The sequence below is a fragment of the Gymnodraco acuticeps genome, unplaced genomic scaffold (assembly GCF_902827175.1).
Source record: "Gymnodraco acuticeps unplaced genomic scaffold, fGymAcu1.1, whole genome shotgun sequence".
Taxonomy (NCBI): Eukaryota; Metazoa; Chordata; class Actinopteri; order Perciformes; family Bathydraconidae; genus Gymnodraco; species Gymnodraco acuticeps.
In genome coordinates this window covers 1155704-1173490 of record NW_022990125.1, presented here as the reverse complement: position 1 = coordinate 1173490, position 17787 = coordinate 1155704, and positions in this window count along the sequence as shown.

The window sequence follows — 17787 nt, the reverse complement described above, 5'->3', positions numbered from 1 at the left end:
ATACAATCATTACAACACAACATGATATATTACAGTTATATTGTAATGCTTAAGGAGTAATGCCGGCTTACTCCTGCTCTGGTCCGCATACTGCAGAGCTACTTTCACCCGAGGGCAGCATGTGAAGAAGAGGCCGAACGCCAGGGATCCACCGGATATATACCAGAGTAAGAAGGAGGGGTTTGGTGTTAGGTCAGCTGGTCATCTTTTCAGGTCATCTCATTGGGAGACGCAACGCTGGCCAGCAGGAAACCAAACAGGCTCACTTTCCAACAAAAGGTCTCAAGGCCTGCATACCTACACCTCCCCCACAGAGCAATAAAACCCTGTTTACTCCAACCAGCCCAGAATGTTTATAGCCATTTGTAGTCCTTACATTTATGAAAGGATAAAACAGAGAAATCAATATAAAACACAAACACAGGTATTGTTTGAACAGTATTCACTTAACTGCTACTGTTGATAACCACCAGAGAAACCCAAGGGACCTCCCTTAATATCACAACCACTGTAGCTCGTTCTAAGTTGAATGCAAATCAGGACATGCTCTCACCTTCCCCCATCTTCCTTTGTCCTCAAAAACACATGTCAACAGGCCCCAAATCCAGCTCACAGTTTTACCCAAATTATTCCCATTTTAAGCTTACCCATAGTTTGCTAACATGAAATACAAATATAACTCTACATCAGACACAGTTTTTCTGTGTGTGAAGTAACCTCAAGTCACTCCGCAGGCACATTTTGATGCAGACCAGTTTGTCAAGACAAAAAAGGGCAAGACTAGGCTGAGAGCAGAGGCTATACCCACCATCTTCGTGCATCGCCCTGTGGTCAAAAAGAGAAGGGCCCCTGCACCACGATTCACCCCGGGACCTGTATCTACAAAGCCCATAGCTCATGATCACAGCTATAGTGTGAAAGGTGACACAGGTATAATAAGTATGAACTCTTAGTAACAAAAGTAATATTTCTTATTTTTAAGTGGTATAATATTTTAAATGTTCGAACATTTACAGTGCCATGTCTTCTACTTACATTAGTCTCAAAGATTGAGGGAAGAAGGGATGAGGAGACTGAGAGAAAGGAAAGTGAGGGTGAAGAAAGAGAGGACATGGCTAGTGAGGAGAGACAGGGAGGGCGGACACCACCCACTCAGCCAGCAGCCAGTCAGCATACGAGGGAACCAGCAGCCAGTCAGCATACGAGGGAACCAGCAGCCATTCAAACAGATCTATTACAACAATTAAAGAGAAAATTAAAGAGCCAAGAAGGAATCACCAAAAAAGCAAAGGCTGCACTAAGAAAAATCAGGAAGGAAAATGCAGCTCTCAAGAAAACAATGAAAATTAGGGACAAGAAATATAAGAAAACGTTTTCAAAAGACCAACTGAAGGCATTAGGCAGACTCACCACAAAGGGGATGAAATGGAGCAATGAGACAATTAAGAAGGCTTTAAAAATTCGCTTTGCGAGCGGACCAACGGGTTACAAAACTCTGCAGGAATTGAAGATTCCCCTTCCAGGAATAAGGACACTGCAAAGAAGGATGCAATGTGTTAAGTTTGAGCCTGGTGTGTTGTCCGAGGTCTTTGATTTCCTAAAATTGAAGGCAGATAAATTGACAGACCTTGAAAGGGAGTGTGTGTTGACCTTGGATGAAATGGCAATCACACCAAGTGTGGAGTTAGACATGATTACAGGCAAACTGTACGGTGATGTGACTTTACCAGGTCACACAGGGGTGGCAACACATGCTTGTGTGTTTATGTTGCATAAAGCATCCATAGGGCTACATGTGCTTGATGTCACCACCGACATGGGTAGCCCTAACCGAGCCATGTGGAAATCCTTTGGGGTGGACCAAAATAAAACATCGGTGCCACATCCAGCAAAACCAGACAGGCAGCTCTATTTCATGCCCGATGTCCCACATCTGGTAACATTTTTAAAAAGTGCCCTTGTCCGTGGGCAGGTCTTCATAATTCCTGAGGATGTTGTTAACAGAGAGAACCTCCCCTCTAACGAGGTTTCTGTGGTCCCCATTAAGGACTTATTGACCTTTCAGGAAGGGCCTTAAAAATAGCTCCCCATCTTTCAGCTGCAGCCATCGAGCCAAGTCACTTTGATAAGATGAAGGTTGGTCTTGCTCTAAATGTGTTCAGTAAGGCTACAAGTGCTGGGCTGAAATACATGGTGCAGCAAGAAAACCGCCCTCTGTCCAACCTGACGACAGCGTGGTTCCTGGAGCAGGTTGATCGTTGGTTTGATCTGATGTCATCTCGCCATCCAATTACAGCCCTGAGCAGGCTCAAGATGGAGGAGTACCAAAAGGCCATCACCTTCCTCCAGAACATCGTCCATCTGTTTCGTGGGATAAAGATAGGTCAAAAGGGAGGTTGGAAGCCTGTTCAAACAGGGGTGATAATGGCAACAACATCAATTTTGGCCATACAAGAGGAGATGCTTACACAAGGACACAGGTTTTTGTTAACGTCAAGGTTCACACAAGACTGCCTTGAAAATACATTCAGCTGTGTGAGGTCTAAAAATCCTGTCCCAACTCCAGTGGAATTCCATCATGCACTGAGAATCATATCTGTGGGGCAGTTCCTCACCACCATCAGCTCTGGGAGCTACCAGGAAGACCACAGTAGCTTTTTGGCAGACTTCCTGGACACAGGGGAGCCAAAAATCACTCCATCAGTCAGAGTGGAACAGCTGATGGCGGTGAACAGAGCAGCAGCACCTGACCTCACAAAAACTGAGAAATGTATTCTCTTCCATCTTGCAGGCTACATCGTCCACAAAATCATCAAGTTTGCCAGCATCTGTGAAAAATGCAAAATTGCAACAGAGCACCATGATGAGAGTCCTTCTGGTGACAACAGCTTGTTAGTGGACTTGAAAGACTTCAAGGCAGGTGCTCTTTGTCGTCCCTCCCAAGAAGCCTTTGACTTCATTCACCAAATTGAGGAACTATTTAGGACCAAGACTGGTTCCTCCCTCATGCAGCTCCCCAACGCAGTGGGTGTCTTGGAGAAAGAAGCTCAGGCCCTCTCCAGCAGGCTTCCGTCATGCTGTGGAGTACAACAAAAACTCGTAAAAGATTTATACGGCTGAGGCTGAGAATTGAGGCAAAACAAATCAGAAATGACAGAAAAAAAATAAAATTAAAAGATGGCCATTTTGGAAGCAAGAGCCAATCCAAAAAGGTGAAAAGGAACAACAGCAGCCAAGCTACCACATCCAGCAACCCCCAAACAGATCCACAGCTGCAATCATTTCCATTAGCTGTTGCAATGGAAATATTTGGACTAAACATTGCTCTTCCACCTGCCAGCACCCAGCTAACATCACTGCCCCTCCACCCGTAACATCACTGCCCCTCCACCTGTAACATCACTGCCCCTCCACCTGCCAACATCACTGCCCTCCACCTGCCAGCACCCAGCCAGAGGAGAGCAAACAACAAAAACAAGCAAGGTGTCCCGTCATGTACCTGGAAGTTTGGGTTGGCAAAATGGAGTAAGAGAGGGACTTGAAAAACCTTGGTGGCTCTCTACTCCTGTTGTTACAGTTGTCTTGGTTACAGCTCTCACGTGTTTTTTTGTTTCCATTTCCACATCTTTAGAAAATATGAATTAAAAAATTGAAGTGAAATCAACCTCTTCTCTGGAGAACAAACTTTGATTTCTCTGTCTTGTGAGTTTTCAGTCTTGCAGTCTTGCTCCTCCACCTGTAACATCACTGCCCCTCCACCTGCCATACAGTAGGTTACTAACAAGATTACTTATATAATACAGTGATAGAATACATGTTTAGTATGCTTACTTATATAAAACAGTAGTATTAAACTTACCTTGTGTTTTCACACTCACTTAAGTCCCTCTCCCTTTGTCATCAATCCAAAATCAGCTGAGCTGCAACATTATACAGGCAGGTAATAATCAACATAATCACAAGGACACAATATGGCTCTGCTAAAAACACTCACTCTTACACGCACCAAAGTTATATTTATCTAATATTTAACTCCCTCCACCCCCGCATACAATCCCGTTTAGAAGCCCCTCTTCTCTAACTCAACAACGTTGGACCAAATGACATTAAGAGAACGGAATTTACAATTAAAAGGTTGTTCAACGTCTGTTGCTAACTTGCTTCGGTATCCTAGCTTGATCTGTTATCAGTAAACGTTCCCTAAATCTACTGATTTAAGGATAATCCACTGACATCCTTTAATACACATGTTAATTTGAATCAGATGTACTGATAATATCCGCAATATAAATCTTTAAACTTCTTCATACCTTTAAAAGTCCGTCACGAACGGTTATTATGCTGCAACTCTACCGCTCTGCTAGCCTTGGCGCTAACTTCCGGGGAACGAATGAGAGGCTCCACGATCCGCCATTGCTGTAAAAAAGTGGTCCATTGGAGTGAACGGAGATGTCATAACTCTTCTATTATACGGCTCTGGTCTCATCCAAGCGGCAAACTGTGGGGTAGAGCCGGGAAGCCAATACGGAAGTGCCACACACTGCAGTTCATATATTGGCCGATAGGCGATGGCTGCAGAAAGGAGCAATTTCCATAGACCCCCATGTTAAAATGCCCAACTTTACAGCAGAAAAAAACATGTTTCTACCCCTGGCTCCATACATTTTATTATCAATATAGTTAGATTCCACCTTCATGATTATGGATCTGTGAGTGAATTGTTTTCTAACGCGACCCTTTTATTTATATTAGGTCTTAAAGTTTGTGCATAAATTAGGGCGTGGTCACATTGAGTGACGGCTCTGTCGAGTGCCTGCCGCTGTTAGCTTCTTGTCTCTCTGCTAGCTGCTCCGTGAAGCTAGCTACAGGGACTCTGCCTGCTCAGCTCATCCAGGAAACACAACTTGTAGCCGGCCGTGGTTGTTTGTTCTTCATGCTTATATATCGGACTATTGTGACTCGCTCTGCGGTTAAAACAGACGGTGCATGAATGCGGTTTTGCGGTAAGTGAAATTCTGGTGCTTTATTTATGTGTTAATGATTTTAATCAGCTACGTAATGAATGGTAAGGCTTGGGTTAGCATGTAAGCTAGTGGTAGCTACATCGGTGCTAACGATTGTAATCGTAGCCTCCAAGTTAAAATCATAGACTGTATATATAAAGGTTACAACGAAATAGACAAGTGTTAAGTGGGATAATACTGTTGAACAAACGGCTTCTGTTTGAGGTTGATAAAATAAGGTTACATCCTTGTAACTTAGAGATATTTTATTATGTAGGTAGAACTGTATGCATCTAAGGTTAATTTAAATTGGCTATGCTCAAGTATGTAGACAAGCTAATGTCGAAGTAGTGTATGTGAAATCAACCTCACAATAAGATGTGTGTATATTACAATTATTAATGTCATATTTCAAGATGATTACTTAGATATTACAATATGGTTGGTTGAGCTGGAGTTCATTATTGAGCTTACACGTTAACGTCACAGTCATCTGAAGAACAAACCCAAACCTTGTTGTTTTTATTAATTGTATTACCAAATGGGTATCAAATAAACAGTAAGCATTGGTAACACAACTTCCAAAGTTACAGTAAAATAAAAAGGCCCCTGACTCGGACAATACACAATCCAACATGTTCAACAGAAGATAATTAGTATTGTTTGTACACATGGTACTTTACATATATATCTGTTTGTTTAAGGTGTCCACGTGATGCAGACAGGCTGGACCAGAGAGTGAGAGACAGAACTGGACTCCTCACAGCAGTGAACTTCAGCACACGTACAAAGACTCTTTTTTCATACTGTACAAAGAATCAAGAAAGATATTGGTTTAAATGAATGAAGTATTGACTTGAATACACTGATATACATTCCATTAAACAATACTAAATACTAGATCACCTACTGTACACATCAGTTAAGTTGAGGGTTTTTTCCATGCAAAAAGTTACATTTAGATGATAACAAGCAATATGACTTTGTCAGCTTTCTAATTTAATGTATTGAAGGCAAAGATATTTAACACATAGTGAGAACTGCTACTATTTATCTCTCAATATTGTCTGTAAAAAACGTGGTAAAAGTTATTCTTTCAGTGAGACAACGGAGCAAGCTTCTACAGTTGCACTACGTTTTGATAACAGTTAAATATTATTTTGATAATAACATATATTTAAATGTTGATGAACTTCATACTGTTCATTCATAATCTGATTGTCTTTGTAGTTCATTGTTGAAATAAAAAAAAAACATTACAATTACAAAATAATTATATCTACAGCCCCTAAACACACAAACACACCGCTTTCATAAATAACACACTTGTTCTGCAATAATATGTTTTATGTTTCCTGTCATTTTTGTTAGGAAAGGACATGCCTGAAAGTTAGGACATTTTCTCCTTCTCTGAGGGTCAAGAAGAACATCCAAGAGGAACATTAAAAGCTGATGTTATGAGATTTTAAGACCAGTACAGGACATTCACTAAGAAACTACTTTTATTGTAAAAACAGTCAGCTGATCGAATACAGCTATTTCCACATCTACACTCCATCAGCTGATTATTTCTATTTGCCTCACTTTATGAGCTTCACAACATGTACCTTGTTTTGCAACGTCACAAATAAATGGGGCCAATCTTCAGTCAGATGTGAATGTGTAATCTAACATTTTCAGTAAGAATAATGGACAAAAGGAGTGCAAATAAATATACAATTTATTGAAATGTGAACCAAAAGTTAATCAAATGTTTTAAATAAAAAGCACATATGGACAGAAGGTGTAAACCTATTAAATGTATTAAACACATTTAGTCAAATAAAGTGACCGACTAGGCCTGTGCAGTTGGTATCAGCTTTGCCCAGCATGGGCTCCTTCATCAGCCCTGGTCCTCCTCGCAGAGGAAAGACCCTCAGTCCTCTCCAAACCAACAGACAGGACCATCACACGGAGGTTTCTCCCTGAAGTCTCTGCAGCTCTCTGGACACCATGCTGTCTCAATCCGTCCACACTGAATATGAGATTGTGAAAATGAAAATAATAAATGCTTTAGACAATAAGAAACATAAAGTTGACTGTTGAGTTGCTCAGTTTTTTTAGATTGTCAATACTATTACTGTATAACTAATATCTCAGGTTAAGAGGCACATTCAAATAAAGATTGGTCTTTAAATACATTTTGTCTTTTGAATTGTTTGTCTAAAGTCAAGGATCTATAACTGGTACTTAGTTTTAATGATACAGTCTGGTTATTATGCTGTTTGGAGGAGGCCTCACAGGTAAGAGCACTAACTAGCTACCATCACATGTACCTTAGCTTGACTTAAATGTATTAAACGTATTGTAACGTTCCCAAGATGAGTCGGAGACAGGCTTGTAGTTATTAGGCTTTAATAACTAGTATTTGAAGACAGATGATAACAGGTCAAGTACACTTCGTGGGTTCTACCGCACACTCCACTCACACTCACACTAACTTCTACACATACCCATATATATAGCACTGTCTACGTCACAACTCCCCGCCCTCCCCCGTCCGCTCCACCAACCACAGGCCCGCACCTCAGCCACCATCACGGTGCAGCTCTATGATTGGCAGAGAGACGGGGGATGCCTAAGTGTCACCCTGAGTAGCCTATCAGGATCGCTACAGTATAGTTAAGTGATATCAAAATATAATTAACTAATGTCATGCAAACATATTAATATTTGCTTGATTCCAGTGTTGAATTAGCACAATTGCATACAAACGTTAAGGGGTTTTAAGATTCTGAAGTATTATGCTAAAAGCTCAATAACTTAGATTATTATTTATAGTTTTGCTGAATAGTTTCATGTCCGCTTACCTTAGAAACGTAAAATGCGACGGCAGCGTGCAGATGGGGAGCATGTTAGCTTAGCTTGGTAGCTTCAGCTAGCTCTGGAACTTCCAGCTCGGTGGCAGCAGGTCCCGCCTCGGCTCCGCCTCTTTGCCCTTATTTGGAGCAGGCTGGAGAAGGCGGGAGTTGAACTCTGGCGTCACTGTCGAGCCGTTAGTGGCCGACTCCGCCTACTAAGGGCTTCACGGCAACTCTGCAGAGTCCTATCCTATGGGTGACGTCACGGACCCTACGTCCATTTATATATACAGTCTATGATCTCATCATACAACGGCAATGAAAAAAGCACCAGGGGAGGCAGCCATAACCTCTGCCGCACTGGAGGGGGCACACGTGAGCCCACAGGTTCTTGTTGCTACTGTTACGCAGAGACGGTAGACACAAACAACAAACTAGACTTGTGAAACTACAGGAAGATAAGGAGGACTTTTACAAAAAAGTAATAGATTGTTGTCCAGAAGGATAGCATGGACTTCATCTTCAAGTCAAGGTAAGACCACAATTGTAATGAAAATGGGATCTTACTAAGAGAGAAAAATCCAATATTTAGATTTTGGGTATCCTTTTGTTGAACGGTCTGTTTAAAATGAATCGAAGCATCAGACTAAAAAAGCTTTTGAAAATAACCGAATATTTCAATTATGGTCAAAATATAATATTTGTAAATCTGACTCTGAAAGAGTCAGTGCTCACCAGCCATGAACCTCACCGCACGTCACTGGATTTCATACATGCAAGAGTAACATACACAGATTAAAACATAGGACCGCTAAGTGTAAACAAGGTCAATATAGCTAATGCTAGCTAGCTTTGCAATAAGCATGTATACTTACAGGCTAGTATGGCTAACGCTAGCGCGAATGCTAACGCAATGCTAGCGTGCATGCTAACTTATTTTCTCATTGAGTTTAAACATCTCCAAATGTCATCACATAAACACAATACATGTTACTAATCCTTACAGTGTAAGTGTAAGGCTTACACTTACAGTCATTGCTTTCTGACAGACTTGACCCTTTTACTCTTCAGGTTGCATAGGAAAATTAGAAGCAGTGTACTGCCATGCCAGCGCCATATAGACATATAGAGTCTAGACAGATCTATATGGTGCTGTGCCATGCTATTCAGTTCACTTTCTCCTACTTCCTGTAGCCTACCCGGTTTCCTGTCTAACCTTCAGTACACATTTTACAAAAATATAAATGTGCAAATATGAAACATACAGTTCAATATCACCTTGCTATTGGTAGCTGAACTGACAATACCCCAAAACATATTCTTAGATATAAATACCTAATTTTGAGTTATTTAGACACAATTAACACTTATAGTTTCATGTCTTGTTACATAAGAATATATCATATTTGTTAAGTGTTATTATGGGAGAATTACTATTCTTGTGGTACTACTGCCTTATTAGGCCCATATTGAGCAGAGCATATTAAGACCCAAACTCATGTAACTCCCAACTAATGGCTTATTACTAAGTTGTAGGATATGGTCATGTAGAATAAGGCATTAATAAGTGTTTTATAATGACTAATAAAGAGCCAATATACTGCTAATATGCATGTTAATGAACAACTAGTTGATGGTTAATTTGTGTACCTTAATATAAAGTGTTACCCACAATTATTTTAGCTGACACTCAAAGAGCAAAACATCGGCTCAAATCTCCAAACACGTCATTTTTTTTTAATATACTTTTATTAATCGCGTGGGGAAATTGTTTCTCTGCATTTGACCCATCCTGTGTTAGGAGCAGTGTGCTGCCATTTTGAACGGCGCCCGGGGAGCAGTGTAGGGAACGGTGCCTTGCTCAGGGACACCTCGGTAGCACTTGGTCTTGCCGGGACTTGAACTGGTGACCTTCCAGTTGCCAAGCAATTCACACAATTTGCAAATCAACATGGCACTTTTTGCAAACCACTGCACACGTTTCTCCACGTAAGACACAGGCATCCAACATAAAGTCACGTGTTAGCAGGTTTAAAACACTGATATTCCAAATGCCTCACACATGGACCAATGATCAAGAAACACGTTCCATCTGACCAAACACCTGATAGCATAATTATTGGCTCATTAATCAGGATGTTAGCACTATAAAAAGACCACAGGTGAATACTTTCTTACAGCAACAATGGAAGCCAACATGGAAGCAAGAGCAAGAGCAAGAGCAAGAGCAAGAGCAAGAGCAAGAGCAAGAGCAAGAGCAAGAGCAAGAGCAAGAGCAAGAGCAAGAGCAAGAGCAAGAGCAAGAGCAAGAGCAAGAGCAAGAGCAAGAGCAAGAGCAAGAGCAAGAGCAAGAGCAAGAGCAAGAGCAAGAGCAAGAGCAAGAGCAAGAGCAAGAGCAAGAGCTGGGCTGAGAGTGAGAGGAGGAGGAAGAATGAGAGGTAGAGCTGGAGGGAGAGGACGTGGACAAAGAAGAATACTCTCTAATGAAATGAAATGTTATCAACCATGGTGTGACGATGAGAGAGGCTGGACAGAGGGTTCAGCCTAATCTAAGCCGATTTACTGTCGCCTCTGTGATCCGGACACTTATGGCGCGTTTCCACTGCAGCGGGTAGCCCCGTTTAAGCGTCCTTAACCGTCCTCAAGCGGCCAGGCCGGTTTTTGGTGGCGTTTCCATATAGCCTAGTACCGGCCAGCGGGTACTTTTTCCCTCTTTTTCCGGCCTCATCAAATCGTGGTTCCCTCAGACCAGGGCCAGGGCTGAACTAGTGACGTCAACACTCTCGACTGCTGATTGGTCAGAGAGAATCGTCACAAGATTGCGCGCGAGTTCATCCCTAGCGTCGCATATATATCTAGAAGCAATAGTGCTGTAGCGACGCGTCGACGTCGTCGACGCGTCGACTTCAAAATATCGTCGACGACATATTTCCGCGTCGACGCGTCGCCACCATAGACTGTATGACGCCACACACACGTGGGTCACCCAAAGCAACAAGCAGTTCGCAATCGCACTTCTAACACAATGGAGACTGAAACGGCTACCAACTCCTCCTCACAGGATTGCGCACGAAGCCCTCAAACGAAAACATCTCGCCCCAGGTCTTCAAAAGCATGGGAATATTTTAAAGTTAGTCCAAAACGCAAAGATATTTATATATTTATATCTCACTGAGACTGCTGCTTGACCGGAAGCAGCAGCTAGCTGTGGTGGCAACCATTAGCAGCTAGCTCTCCGATTTAAAATGGAATTATGGATTATAAATTCAATAATTTTTTTATACATAGACGTTAAAAACCTATGGATTAACCGATTCAGCCGCGTTTTTTCTCATTTTAATGCCATTGAACACGTATTTTGATCAGATTGACAGCTACGGCGGTGAGACGATCTCCCTAGAAGCTCTGTGAAGGTACGTGTTGTGATGACTGTATTTGCTTCCCCTGTCGCGAGTCCGGATCACTCAGTGATGATACTATGTACCTACATAATCTGTGGAGTCTCAGCTTTAATCGGATATATTGTATGTGCAGCTACGATAAGTAATAAGGGTACTTTTATCTTGAGATCTGTGCCAATGTCCGTTAGCATTTTTCGCTCAGGGGTCATTTAGATAGCATTTTAGTTTGCTTCTTATGAGACTTGTGTTTTGTTTTGGTAAACATGGTTTGTATCGTCAGTTAGCTGAGATTATTTCCGTTAATCTGGTATAACACATTAATAGGTTCTTAAATATTAAGATCCCCTGAGACACAGTATCGTGAAAAATTTTTTTTTTACATTACGTTTTTTATGAATTGAACAACAGAAAAATAATCGTTCGATTAGTCGACTAATCGATCAAATAATCGCCCGATTAATCGTTTTCAAAATAATCGTTTCCCCCCAGCACTAAGAAGCAAGCTTGCAGCATTTTTATAAACAGCATTTTGTAAACGGATGAGCTACAAAAATGGCTACGTCTAATAAGAAAAGCACACGACGTTCCTACATCTCATTGGGGATGATCAAATCCAGCGGGAGCTCGACGGAACAACTCGAAATGGGAACAAAAACAAAGCCGATCGCCCCGCCTACACTGCGTTGCTACCCCAGGTCCTAAACTGTAATGGAAATGCGCCACGGCCTCGGACGGCCAGCGAGGCAGCCCGAGGCCAGAGCGAGGACGCTTAGGGACGCTTAAACGGGGCTACCCCGCTGCAGTGGAAACGCGCCATTAGACTTGAAAACAGGTTAGTTACCAGTTTGTAGCTCTGCATAATTCATGATATATCAGTGCTTATATCTGTTGTGTGAAACGTATTGACTTCATTACTGTAATTGAGTTGTTGGCATGTTGCATACTATAACTGTACACAAATCCTGCACAATGTACTGTGGTAAACTAACTGTTATGCAACACAGACACTGACCAACCACTCTGTCTTTGTTGATTATCTGAAGGACTGAGAAACAAAGAGGTGCAGGTGGAAGGCTAAGGATGTTCAATGAGGCACAGGAAGCAGCAGCTACAAACTGGGTTTTGGCAAACAATGCATCCCACTTAGAGAGATCCTAAGCATAGTAGCTATGTGATGAGATGCATGTTGCACAATGTTATCTTTGAATAAAATGTGATTTGTTTCAACAACTCATTTGTATTTCTTCATTTACTGTATGTATGTATAAGCAATCAATCTTTCTCTGCAGAAAGCTCTCTGTACAGAGCATCGCCCATAACAGATGAAAGTGCTTTAGATGATGCTCAGCAGTGTGTAGTTGGGTGGTCAAACAATCTAGCATTATGAATGAAGTGTGTTATATTTGGTGCTAAAGTTTGCATTTGGTAAGTGTTTATGTAGTTTTGAGGGCAGTTCTTCACTTAGCAGGAGAAATTAGGTGTTTTTCACCAAATGGGCCGATTGTTCAAGCGCTTAATACGACCTATAATTACGATTTAAAGTTTTCGCCCTCTGTCGTTTATTCACAAATAACCCTCTCTGTAAAATCCTAAATTGTAGGATAGTTTGGCCATTAAAACGCTTTTTGATTAGATTTCTAGAGAGAAGTGTATATTGTACTTTTAGAATCCACGTCCAGTCGATATGTAGGATCTATAGTTTGATAGATATTACGAAGATGATTTGAGGTATGCGGCAGCCTCCATGTAAAGTTACGGGTTGAAAACAGTATTTCCGGTCTCGACGTTTTCATAATAAAACCAATGATAAAATGATTTAACAGTGATATCTGCAGTACTCATCCACTAAAACACATCAGTTTATCCTTGTTAATTATACGACATTAATTGGTTTAAATTGTGTACAATGCTTTTGTGTTTTACCCATAGGTTTTTCTCTTTCGATTCTGAGAGACACATTTCTTTTTTCAGAGGTTTTGATAGGCTAAAACACCGAACTACCCACAATCCTGGATGTTTTAGCCGCAATGCACGTCGGGATATGGTGTTTATGCGATATGAAATCGGAAAACATTTAAAAAAAATAAAAATAATACTTTATTCCGAGTGTTCTTGCTTTTCTCTTTGAAAGTCATCACATAACGGCATTGTAATACACGGTTCGGCTGCATTAAATATTACACATCTGCCGTAGTTCTCTATTTATAGAGCCCTGATGAGAAGACTTCTGGACAAACAGGAAGAAGTGCCGCCGAAACTGAATATGTGACGTGAATCATAAATATATCAACAATTAAACAACATCTTCCATTTATTTTCACAGAATACGTCTCCTTGCAGTATCAACATTAATTCGGCTGACTTTTATATTTGATCCAATTGGTAGATAGGCTATATGTACACCATAACGGTGCACAGCTGATATAAAGGGACACCTAGTTAAAAAACGTTATTGAATTATTTTGTTGAAATTATGTTATATTTGATGAAAAAAATATTAAGAATACATACTTTCATAGGGGGAAAGTAGAAGGTCAATGATATAACTATAGAATAGATAATATCAAGAAGATACTGTAGTGATCTCTACAATAAAACAGTTTAGTGCAGGACATCCAAAGATATTAACAGGAGGATGTGCAAAACAGACACACTAATAAGGCTTTATTTAAACATTAAAGAATACTTTAAGTTAAGGTCTTCTTTTGAATAAGAAAAAAACGTTGCGGGTATCCACAGATAAATATGAAGTCTGACAAAGTACTTAGCGTCTAATATATTGCATAGTTTATTTTGGCACTTGACAATCACCTTCCCTGAATTTGAGTCAGGTGTAACTAAAGTCTGATTTAAGGGTTGTTTATATTTCACATCATTAATCAGAATCTGCAAAGTAACTAAAATAAATGTAGTGGAGTAAAAATACCAGGTTAACCTCTGAATTGTAGTGGAGTAGAACAAAGTAGTACTTGCTGCTGTAACAAAAACATTTTCCAACTTGGGATCAATAAAGTATATTTTATCTTATCTTATCTTAAGATGATCGATGGCTACTGCCATATTTGCTAAATGTGCCTCTGAACCTTGACAAGTGCATGTTTCAGGCTTATCAATGAACAACAGGAGAATGAGAATGTGTCTTACGTGGAGAAACGTGTGCAGTGGTTTGCAAAAAGTGCTATGTTGATTTGCAAATTTTGTGAAAAGCTGAAAACGTGTTTAGAGTTTTGGAGATTTGAGCCGATGTTTTGCTCTTTGAGTGTCAGTTAAAATAATTGTGCTTTATATATAATTTTAGTGTGTTAGCAATCGAGAAAAACTGTAATGTCTTTTAATTCATTTCCCCAGAAATCAATTATCCGGGCCCAACTGTTTATAGTTCAACCGGAAATTAGGTTTAAGCTTGCAACCCAGTGCTTACTATCATGCTGTAAGTGAGGATGTCTTTCATTTAGCCTTTTCAGACGAAACAGTGTGTTACTTTAAAGTCTGTCACAATAAATCAATCGGATATCTCTAAGGACTACTGATAAAACATCTTCCTTTTTTTATGTTTGGTCCGCACAACATTTATGTAACGTTAAATGTTATGTATGTGTACTGTATGTTATGTCATGTTTTAAGTCACACTTCTATGACAATTGTACATCGTCAAGGAGTTTTTCCTATTTATTTGAACCTGATGAAGGATTGTAGTGATTGGACGTCTGTATCTTAAATTATGAAAGAAGCTTTAAAATGTAGCCCTTATCTCCTAGCCCCTCCATCCTGTCCTACTTAAACAAGACAGATTATTGACGTGAAACTGCTTTATTCAGTGTTTTTAAGTTTAACTCACAGTAAACGTTTGTTTTGAAGAGGATCAGACTGCTGCGGATAATTTGGCCTCCGGTAAAAAAAAGTTGCCGTGCCCATCTTGTCCGCAGTCCCTCTGAGGAGCTGCATAATCACACATTTTTAACTGCTTCATCCAATGTTTTAACGGGGTTGCTCACAATGTGTGTTTGTTTTGTAGGACGAGACTGCTGCAGATAATTCGGCTCTTGGTAAAGTCCTGCTGGAATATGAAACTGAAGAAACCCTAACCAGGAGAATCTGACAGAAATGGTGTTGAAGACATCCTCCCCCATGATCCCACACTACTTCACAACGCCACCAAATTATAAATTGTGATTGTTTGGATAAAAAGATCCCTAGTGGCAGAAGATTACATACATTCATTGATATAATTGTAATTTTAAATGATCATAAATGATTATGATTTACAAGATTAGTTTCTTAAAAACTTCAATACCGGTCCTCACTGATGCAGAAATGGTGATGTAGAAATCCTGACAGCAGGCAATCAGAGAAGTTAATCATGTCTTTTATTGCTATGTGCTCCCCAATACAACAAACAGCATCAGTAGTGTACACTTCAATCTACACAAATACAGAGAAAAGCAAATAGAGCAGAGAGTGACTGACAGTCATGACAATCGTAGGCTAATACTTCAATGCACAGGTAGCACAGGGGCTATCGTTAGAGTACATGGAGAATCCTATGCAGTAATATCTGTCTGAGGCTCAGGGATTGTCAATGTAACATCTACAACTATTTATCATTACAAGCTCTGCGTAACATTAGCAGCAATGTTGTATAGGCAGCAATCGAAAGAACAAGGGGGCAAAATGGCAAATGGCTAGACAATACTGACAACTACAAACAGTTACAGCATACAAAATACTTTACTTGTTACTGGTACTATTAATGTTTTATTGGTTAAAATAAAGCATTTGTCTGGTCAGTACATGTTGCTGTGATGTAACAGCTCTGTTAACAACTTCAACAAAACAGCTGTGAAAAGACAGCTTTCTTAACAAGTAAAACATCTCAAAATTGAGCATGTATATTTACATCTAATTGTTTGCAAAAAACAATGTCATTTATATTCTATCATGTTTTAAAAAAAAGTTGAAATCCATTGAAATCCATGAAAATGCGGATGAAAAATGGTCATTAGAAGTGATTCAATGGTTTATCTGCTGCAGCTTATTGACCAGCCGGCACTGCACATATTGTAAAAACAAAGCAGAGCCCTTTTACTTTCAATAAATACTTACGTACTGAATGCTATATACATGTACTACACATTGGCACACAGGGGTGAGTGTGAATAGTTGTTCATTTGCTGAAAACACAACTGTGTCTTTGCTATTGCAGTCAGATGCATTGTGGTTGTAAATAAATCCTTTTTTTTCTTTTTTAAATAAATAGCTTCCTCTCTCCTGAACCATTTTTCACCATAAAAAAGCCATTCTGTAAATAAGTTGGGGGAGGGGGGGCATGTTCCACATACAGCAAAAACATTTTTAGCATATTGTGCTTACAATGAGGCTTTGTTCATGCAAACACAACATGTGAAATACACCTTGTTTTGACTAGTTGGTTGTGACGATCTTAAAGCTCCATTAAGCACGTTTTTTTATATTAAATAAAATAAAAATGGATCAAATGATTGTGTCATGTGTGTAAAGACATGAAGCAGCTGAGAATGAAGACCTGCAGCCCCCCACGGTTTATAGAATGATAGTTCTTTAACAACTCCCAGATAAAAAAAGATGTGTTTGTTAGCACCAAAACGTGAACAATCGGTCAAGAAGCAGATTTCACTTGGGAGTTGGTCGAGACCAAAACAGAGCAAGCAGGGCCGGCCCTGACCAATTTGCTGCCCTAGGCAAGATTTTAGCTGGCGCCCCCCCCCCCCCAAATGCAGACACTTACACTTACTATGACTCGCGCGTGCACGGTTGTGGCATGACCACCAAAACAGAAAGACTGTAACTGTATTTAGTTTCCTATCCATTTAAACATGATTTAAGTGGGGGGGGGGGGGGTTGGGGGGACCTCACCTCCTCTAGGGGGTCCGGGGGCATGCACCCCCGAGAAGACTTTTTTTTTTAATATTGAAGTTAAAAGCATCAATCTGGTGCACTTTGAGAGCAACATTAGGAAATCTATGGATACATCTCTCAACACCCATATGAAACAGAACTGTAAACAGATTTTCTTTTTATTTATGGATATTTTACAAATCACTCCCCTTTTAAACTGTATTGTTGTTTATTAATAACAACTTTTTTGTACTGTCATATAGTATTTTATACTTGTTTTTCACCTATCGTCTTATTTTTAGCTGAGGTTATCAGAGCCGCTCAGTCTTTCAGGAGAGAGCTCTCTAAAGCTCTCCCCTCCGCGGCCGCTTACACAGTAAATTCCAATGTTAATAAAAGCACACAGAAGCTGTGTACATTTTTTGGGAGTTTTATTTATTTTAAATTAACACAAATTTAAAACCATTATTTAAAACCATTATTTCACATAAACCTCTGGTTTTTACTGGGGCAGTTCAACTTGATTTGGGGGGGGGGGTGTGCCATAGTTTATCGGCGCTGTACGCAATATAGGCGTAGTTATGTTACTATAAGATAATAAGATGTAATTTGTTGATCCAAAATCGGGAAATTGTGGTGTTATGCAATCTAAAAAATAATATATTTTTT